Consider the following 10,063-nt stretch of genomic DNA (forward strand, 5'->3'; position numbering starts at 1 on the left):
GTTTTGTTGCTCTATCTGTCTATCCTTATTCCAGTACTACACTGTCTTGATTACAGTAGTCTTGAAATGAAATAGAAGTTCTCCAGTGTAGTGGGTTTTTCCTCAAGTTGTTTTGATTATTCTTGGTCCTTTGTATTTAAATATAAATTTTAGAATACGCTTGTTAATTTCTACCAAAAAAAAATCCTGCTGAGATTTTGATTGGGATAACATTGAATCTATATATCGATATAGGGAAAATTGACATTTTTTGTAATATTGAGTTTTCTAGTTCATGTCATAGCCTATCTCTCCATTTCTTTAGATCTCACTTTAATTTCTCTCAGAATGTTTGTTGTTTTCAAAATATGTGTAAGACCCTCTTACACATATTTTGTTAAATTTAACCATAAACATTTTATGTCATTTGATATTATTGTAAATTCACTTTCCAATTGTTCATTACTAGTATATATAAATACAATTTATTTTTATATACTGACTTTATGTCCTGCAACCTTGCTAAATTTATTAGTTCTAGTAGCTTTTTTTTTTTTTTGTAGATTCCTTAGGATCTGATATGTACACAATCATGTCATCTTCAAAGAAAATTTTCCTTCTTTCTTTTAAATTTTATTTATTGCATTGACTAGGATCTCCAGTATAATATTGAATAGAAGTGATGAAAGTAGACACCCTTACCCTATTCCTGATCTTGGGAAGAAAACGTTCAATTGTTTACTATTAAATATTATGTTAGCTGCAGGCTTTATTGTGGATACCCTTTTCAGGTTGATTTTTTTTTTCTATTTCTAGTTTCCTGAGGGCTTTTTATTTTTTTTAATCACAAATGGGTGTTAAAGTTTGTCAAATGCTTTTTCTACCTCTATTGAGGTAATCATACTGTTTTTCTTCTTTATTCTATTTGAATTCTAAACTAACCTGGTATTCCTGGGAAAAATCTCACTTGGTCTTAATATATTATTTTTGTGATTCTATTTGCTAATATTTTGTTAAAAAGTTTTGCAACTGTGTTCATGAGAGATCCTTATCTGCAATTTTCTTTTTCTTTTCTTTCTTTTTTTTTTAGTTTTCTTAATTATAATCGCTTTGGGTAATGCTGACCTCAAAAAATAAGTTGGAAAGTGTTCTTTCTTTTTCTAATTTCTGAAAGTTTTTGTAGATTTTGTATTATTTCCTTTAAAAAAATTTTTCCAGTTTTATTGAGATATAATTCACATACATCCCTGTATGAGTTTTAGGTATACAGCATAAGGGTTTGACTTACATATACTGTGAAATGATTACCACAATAAGTTTACTTAACATCCATCATTTCATATAGCTACAATAAAAAGAAATGGGAAAAAAAAGAAAAAAATTTTTCTTCCTATAAGAACTTTGAGGATTTGCTCTTTTCACAACTTTCACATATATGATACAGCAGTGGTAACTGCAGTCACCATGTTGCACATCACATCCCTGGTGCTTACGTATTTTAATAGTGGTAGTTTGTACAGCCTTCCTCCAATCCACCCCCGCCCCCACTACTCACCTCGGATAATAAGTCTGATTTCTTTTTCTGTGTTTCTTGAATGTTTGTTAGCATTCACCAGTGAAGCCACCTGAGCCTGGAGGTTCTTTGTAGGAAGATATTCAATTACAAATTCAATGTTTTAAAAAATAGAAAGCAATTCAGATTTTCTGTTTCTTTTTGTGTCTGTTTTAATATTTGTGCCTTTTAAGGAGTTTTTTTCCGTGTCATCAAAATTGTTCAATTTATTGGCATAAAGTTGTTTATACCATTCTGTTATATATTTTTAATATCTGTAGAATATGTAGAGATATCTTTTCTTTTATCCCTGGGGTTTGTAAAGGAAAACAGAAAATGAAGCCTCAAATTCAAAGACTTAACAATACACCTTAGTTCAGGCTTCCTACCAGCCAAGCCTTCAGCATTGATTTACGGCTGCCTTGTATTCTAGCATGAGGTGGCCAGATAGAGAAGAAACCTGAATCCCGGACTGGACAGCCCGCAGCTTGCCGGGGGACTGGGAGAAAGTTCCTAATTTTTTGACCCCATTTTCCTCATCTGCAAAAACTAGTGTGTCGGCCTGTTCTAGTTGCAGTTTCCCCTCTAGATTTTTATAAACAGAACATTTTCGCTGCACTTTTTTCCCTCTTTTTTAAACTAGATCACCAGTTTATTATAAAAGAATATAACTCAGGAACAACCATTTGGAAGGTAGGCACAAGGCAAAGTATGGAGAAGAGGTACAGAGCTTCCATGCCCTCTCCAGGTGTACCACTCTCCCTTTATCTCCTTGTTTTCACCAACCCAGAAGCTCCTCTTCCCTCTTTTTTTTTTTTTTTTTTTTTTTTTTAACACCCAGACATTTATTTCAATGCTAGGGAGGCAGCGTTGGATAGTAGAACCAAATTGAACTAGGAGCTGGGAGTTTGGGTCATCCACTGTGTGAACTTTAAACAGAGTCATTCCAACCCCTTGGACTCAGTTTTCGTATCTACAACATGAGGGCTTGACAGGATGTTAGCTGACGCAACAGTGTTAATCATTTTGCAATATATAAATATCAAACCAACACATTGTACACGTTAAACTTACACAATATTGTACGTCAATTATCTCTCAATAAAACTGGGGGAAAATGAGGGAGTTTACTAGCTATTTGAGGATCCTTTATTTCTCCAGTGAGAATCACTTTAATCTTAAGGCAAGATACCTGCCTGTTGCCTGATCCTCTGTCTGTGCTGTCCTTCAGAAAACAGTTTTCCTTTTCTAAGCCGTGACTCTGGAAAGGGCCTTTCCAAGCAGTTCCCGGTGTTGCTGAAACCATCTTGTCCATTCTGAGTCATAATACACAGCTTTATGTCAATGTAGGATGACAGCTCCAACTGTGGTAGCTCTTATGTGCAGATCCCATGCTCAGATGTGCTGGTGTGCAGTTTGGGTATTTTGTGTTGAGTTTTAGTTGTCTACGACCTATATTATACCATTAACATTTTACTATACTTGCTTTACCACATACCTATTCATCTATTTACCCATCTATCTAATTATTTTGAAGCATTCCCAAGATGATTACAAATTTCAGTACAAAATTTTCTCTACTTCAGCATGAATATAATTAACTAAAGATCTGTGTTTTTTAATTTTTTTTCCTTTTGCAGTAAAACAATAAAAAGAAAATAATAAAGTATAACATTAAATGACTTTGGTAAATGCATACATCTGTGATCCAGACTCTTATCAAGATACATATAACCATCATTTCTAGAAAGTTCTATTTTATCTTTTCCATTCAATCCTTGCTCCCTTCGGATGCAATCCTAATTCTGATTTTTTTCCCCCACCATAAATTAGTTTGCATATTCTAGCACTCAAGGCCACCTTCATGGGCATGCGACCTGTTCAGTCACATAAGACCACATGTTTGTGAAGAGCTTCATACTTGATATAATGCTCTGCCATAATAATTTTGAAATTCTTAGTATTTTAATAAGGGGCCCACCTTTTCATTTTGTACTACTAGGTCCTGGAAATTATGGAGCTGGTCTTGCTAGAACTTCCATATAAATGGAATCAAACCATATGTAATTTTTTCTGTAAAGCTTCTTTCATTCAGCATATTTTTAATGTTTAATACTGTTTTGAAGATTCATCATGTTGCATATGTCAATAATTTGTTCTCTTTTATTGCTGAACAATATTTAATTCATAATTATATAAATATGCCACAGTTTGTTTACCTATTCTCTTATTGATAGACACCTGGGATATTTTCAGGTTTTACTATTATGAATAAAGTTGCTATATATATTCTTGTACAAGTCTTTTTGTGGACACAAGAATGCCTTAGACTAGGAGTCTCAACATGGGGCATTCTTGGAATTTTGGATAGAATATTCTTCAAAACACTTTAAGGAGATTACCTCTACCCACTCAATCTCCTCAGTCATTTGAAAAACCCCAAAAGGCCTCCATACATTTCCAGCCCTCTGGGGAACACAGTAACACTTCTGATTAAGAGCTACTACCTTAAATAATAGTATAACATACCTTGATTCCAGCAACATATTTGACCTAATTCAATACTGCTATAGATAAGATAGAAAAATGTGGACTATACACAAAGTATGCTAGGAGTACAGAAAGGAGGTCAATGGGACTAGAATTTGATGATTGAAAGGGGAAGGGCTTGAGGGCTTCAAAAGATATTTAGAGGGAAGACAGTAAGGAAATAGTTTGGAAATGGCAAGCAGAACACCTACTACACCCTTAGGCCCTGAGTTTCCTAAGTTATGAGGTGAAAAGTAAAACCAGCTTCCACCTGAGAGGACTGTTCAGGAGACAGTAATCAGAGGCAGCCAGGTTCACTTACTGCCAAGAGGTGGAGGGAGTGTTCGGAGAAGAGGAAGAGGTTACCAGGACCTTTGATGGTGACAGATCTGGAGTTGCAAAGGGCACAGTGGAAGAGTTTCAGGAAGGCAGGGCGGGTTGCTTCAGACTAGGTAATAAACTCAGGGGAACCGGGATGAACATTCAATGGTCACATTGGGTGACCTAGAAAGCTTGTTCTTCTGGCAGTGACTAAGGTAAATGGGAATATGGGCACAATAGGATTAGCCTAACAGGCTCTTGGAGAGAGATGGAAAATGAGCCTGAGCTGAGTGGATTCTGAAGTTAGTAGGAAGGTCAAGGAGCTCCAGGATGACTGCCTTCCCTTGCAAAGTGTAGTGATGGTGACAGACTTTCTAGGGAGAGCTGGAAATATTCTCTGAGAGGATATGGTAAACTAGGGGCTACAGAGTGACCAATCATAGCTCAATGACTACCTGAATTGTTGAGTCATGATCATAAATAAGTATTTATTGGGTATCTATTTGGTGCATGACTTAACCACTCAGCACTATAAAAAGAAGATTGTTCTTAGGGCCAGCAGAGAAAGGAACCAGTTGGTTCCAGAAATTGTTCTGTCTTAGACAGAAAGAAATAGGATGTGGCAAATAGAGGTGGACCTTAATCTTTGCCTTATCAGGATCAGAGAGGGGTGGGTCTTTATGATGGGTCATATACAGTGTATACGACATCTCTGCTGAAACCTGAGAGCTTTTTTTCAGTGTTCTTGTTTAATGATATTTCTGAAGCAACCAATTATGCTACACAACTGTGAGAAAGTTCTCTTTCCTGGTAACTGGACAGAGTCAAACAAGGCTGTCTCTGTTAGCTCTCATGTTGCTGGTTGGGAACTTTGCATCAGCGGCTTGCAAGGCATGATAAGGGAACAACGAAGGAAAAATACACACTTAGATCGCTTTCCTTTCTGGAATTACCTTTGTGTCCCAATAGGGATGCTTGAGATGTCTCTAGAAAAATTGGAGTGTGTGATAAGAATGAACTAAATGTCACAAACTTAATGTCATTGGTACTTCTACTCAGGATGAGTGAGTTGTCAAGTATCATAGTCCAGTTGAACCATGCACAACACACATTAATGTGTAGAATACTGACTCAGAATGTACTCGACTTGATAATGTTCCTAGGAGTCTGGGTTGTCCCATGTCTTGGTGCTAAGGATCAGCAGTCACTGAAGATTGAGTGAGTAAGAGGAAAAATGATTGCTGTGAATTGGCAGAAGGAACTGAAAGAAGAAGGAAATAGAGAATGTGGATATAGAATGGGGGGAGGGAGGATATGTCACTTCTTTTTGGTTTCCTGTTTGCAAAAAAAAAAAAAAAAAAAGGGGAACTTCCAGGAGTCTGTAGGGAAGTCTTGTGAACTGATGAAGTAATGACCACATTTCTATTTCTGTGCAGGATTTATTAGGTGAACTAGCAGGAGGTCCTAATAGTGATGGTAGTGGTGATGATGGTGATGATGATATAAAGTCTTATAGAAAGCATTTCCCCCCATGGTCTGCAGCTGACAGAACTTGCCGGGATATAGCTAGCAGCTAATGGTTGGTGTGTTGAGTCACTTACACAGTTGGAGAGCTGTTAAGGGCCAAGTTTTGATCAATTTGGTCAAAAAGATAGCCCATAAAAAGTAAGATGTGGGTCTAAATGCTACAAATAGCTCAGAGAATATCTTAGACTGGTGAAGGGTTAGTGAGCCATCTTGACATGAGGGCATCACACTTTACTTCTATCCTTAGGTACAAGAGCTTTGTAGGAGAAAACAGAGGGTATTGAATAGAGATTGCTAACCAGTGGAATTATGCAACTATAGATAAGGACACAGGCATCGCTTGGCTTGTCACTCAGGCTGGCTCACTTCTATAGAAACAGTCCGTCTGAAAGCACAGGTAAATTTATTTGATCCATGTTTTTGAGCAGAACATAGGGGCAAAAATATGAAAGCTGGCTTATGGGTAAGCCTTAAGGAGATCTAAAATTAGCTAAGAATGATATTTTAGGACTAATTGGTGGAGAGGGTAGGTCAAATGATGAAATTTTAATTAACAATCAAACTGTGAGGCTCCACACAGAATTCTGTGCAGATTCAGGTTCAACAAGACAGAGTTCTTCTCATTTTCAGTCCCCATACACTCCCTCAGGGAGTTTCCAGCTTCTGTGGTGAGACAGATATCCACAAAGGTAACTCCAGTTCATAGAATCAATAAAATCAGGATTGGCCTGACTGCCATCTAGTTCCAGATCATTGTAAATGTCACTAAAACAGACTGCTTTCTTTTTTGCGGCTTATTTTTCAGACTCTTCTTACCCTTGAGGGTTTTCAAAGCCTTCTTTGGCTACTGGTCAGAAATCTTCCTTAGTGGTTAATTAATTCAGCTTATCATTTAGAATGGAAAATAAGGGCAAATGAACACTTGGTAAGCACTCACACTGTGCTTTCTTCTCATTACCTTATTTAATCTTCCTGGAGACTGTATCACTTATTTCCATTTTACAAATGAGAGAACTAGTTAGGCAAACTTAGGCAACACCCAAGATCCTGTTGGTGAATGCTGGTGATAAGGTTTGACTCTAGGTCATAACCTAAACTCTCCCCATCCAATTCGAAAATTTATGTCTTCGTAGTCAAAACTTAGAGAAACATTTATTTGTGTATAAGATAAGCTCTGGAACATAATAATTTCCCATTGATTCCCAAAGGAGCTTGTAGTTAGGTTCTCATCTTTACAGGGGTCTTGATTCTTTGAATTGTGGTATCCTACTTTCTATCTGAAAGGCTATAAAATATTTCGTACTTTGCTTACTTCTTGTAAAAACGCCCATAAGAATGAAAGTAATAAAGCAGCCAAGCCCTTGTAACCATAGGGAACTTCTCTGTCTATTTCCTGCTGGAGGTTGATAGAGGAGAGAGGACCCTGACTGGCGGCCATGAACTCTCCACTCACTTTGGGATATTGCTGACTTCCGACTGCTGCTCATCATGTTAGCAAGAATTTATAGAAAAAAATCCTGGAATTATATACGCAGAGGCACTTAGGCATAGGTATATCACATGTGGGCATAGGTATATTTATGAAAAGATCATTCAGAAATCAGAAGCTTTTTTGGTGGGTCAAGGGCCACATGACACCAACCCATCTCCCCATCATTTGGGGGGAGGGGCAATTCCAGATGAGAACTTGAGTTAATAAAGCCCTCTGCTTACCCCAGAAATTGTTTCTCTCCGCTACTCTGCTTTGGTTCTCATTGCAATTGCATTGAGATTAGCAGTTATTTCTAAATGTAGAAGAGATTGCAAAGAGCTCTGGCCTAGTTCCTAGTCACCACTCAGACAACACTGTGAGTGTGACCTGGAGTCAGTCATTTGTCCACCTTGGTCAGAAGGGAATTTATTCACTTGAATACTTGGTTCATATCCAAAGGCGCTGGGTTAGCTCTGCGTTAGCTTGTAAAGGCTCTATGGGACAGATCAATTCTGGTTGTATCGAGGTAAATGCTAGCCCAGTTAGGCATTCCCCTGCCCCACCCCACAGGTGCCCAGCCCAGTGGACTCATGTTCTATACTCCACCCCTCATTTGTCATAGCTGTCATTGGAGTGCTCCACCTACCCCAAAGTGGGACCCTAGGTTCTCTGGCTCTTTCCCTGGACACAATCCCAGGCCCAAGCTCTCTGCTAGGAAACTGTCAAGGACAATATGCGGGTGACACCTCCCAGGTTGGATATTTACATTTCAATGCCGGTCTTCTTTTCCAAAAGAGCCAAGTGATGGTGGGAATCTTAGGTACAGAAGCATGTCTTTGAGGGAAGTGTCTGAGACAGTAGAGTAGGATATCAAATAATTCCACTGGAGCCCAGAGCTTGCGCGAAATTAATTTGTACCTTGTTTACTTAATACATATTTACTAAGCACTTAAGTTACTTAATTTAAGCTATGCAATGCTGTACTAAGCATTAATGGTGTCCAGGAAGTAAAAGACACAGGCCCTCAAGAACCTGCAGCCCAGTTGGAAGAGATCAGACACACAGGTGAAGTTAAAAAATTAAAGAGCTACCTAGTCACACAAAAAATAATACTAAGGTACAACACCGAAACTTTTAGAAGAAACATACATCATGGTACCCAAATCCACCATGAGACTAGGGTCTAAGGAGTCCATAAGCTTCTCTCCAGAAGAATTTTTCAGGGGAACTTAATTGCTTTTCTTTCAGGGTTCCAAAGTACAGTCTCAATATTGATCTCCTGAAAAACAGAGTGATTATTATTTGAACGCATTCATGGTAGACCAATGAGTAAGCATTTTAGCTGAGTATTTTGGCTAATAATTAAGCATCATTATTATTCTATTTTAATTTCTCACGCAAGTCCAGTTTTAACAAATTGCAACGATTTCGACCTCAAGCTACATTTCAATAATTTGTTACATCATAGCTAGCATTAACTCATTAAATGCTGTTATCAACCTTAAAGTTTACTTGTAAGTCATGAGAACTGAGAGAAATGTTTATTTGTGTATCAGATTACTCTGGCACTTAATAACTTCCCATTTGATTCCAGCTGGTACATCAGGTCCTCAAATAAATTCGTTTCATTATAATGTTGATGAGATGCTGTAGGAACTTAATCCGTTTACATCAATTAGCAAAATTGGTTTCATTATATATTGTTTTCCTTTAAAAATCCGCAGAACCTATTGAGATGTTAAGTGAAGACTTAATGTAATTAGGTGCTCATCTTTACAGGAGACCTTCGTTCTTTGAAACGGAGGTCATAAGTCAAGTGCTACCATTACTGCCTCCATTTTATAAATACACGCAGGGCAGTCAGGTAGCTGGCTTCCCAAGAGTAGAGAGAGTAATGGAGAGTGACAGAGCCAGGCTGGGAGTGTTACTACACCATTTCCCCATGAACTGGTAGAGGCACAGTTTTCCCCAGATGGTAGAGGCACAGTTTTCTAACTGATGCTGGTAACTTGTGAATCTTCAGTGGCTCAGAAAACTAGAGGTGAACATGGAATCACTCACAAATACCTGTGGGGTAGTCAGATTTACTCAACGAACCTCATCTCCACATGGACTTCAGCTTTCCCTCAGACCTACATGTGTCAAAAAAAAAAAAAAAAAAATCAAAAAAACCCCATGCCTAAAACTGATTTGTAAAAGTAACATATGCTTGGAGGATCAACTAGAAACATAAGGAATAAAACCATAATCGACCATAATTTCACATATATTTATTTATTTTTCTAGAATATTTGTTCATATTTATACTTAAAAGTTATATGAACATTTATTTTCAAGAAAATTTAGAACATGTGGTACAAGTTTTATACACCAGTTATTTAACTTACATTATATCAGAAATACTTGCCATGCCATTACTTATTCTTCAGAAACATGATTTTTAAAAAATATTGTATAGTATTTTATTGTATGAATATGCCATAATTAAGCAGTAATTTCCTTATTCTTGGACATTTAGATTGCTTCTACTTTTTCACTATTCTAGAAGATGACAAGATAACTACATTTGCATATAAACTTTTCCTTATCTCTCTTCATAAAGTGGGTTCTTTTTCTTTTTTTTTTTAGGCGAAGCAATCCTTGGTTGACCTCACAGATTGCAAGAACCTTGTCAGTTTACAATC

Source organism: Pteropus vampyrus, unplaced genomic scaffold (assembly GCF_000151845.1).
Source record: "Pteropus vampyrus isolate Shadow unplaced genomic scaffold, Pvam_2.0 Scaffold66, whole genome shotgun sequence".
In the NCBI taxonomy this organism is placed as follows: domain Eukaryota; kingdom Metazoa; phylum Chordata; class Mammalia; order Chiroptera; family Pteropodidae; genus Pteropus; species Pteropus vampyrus.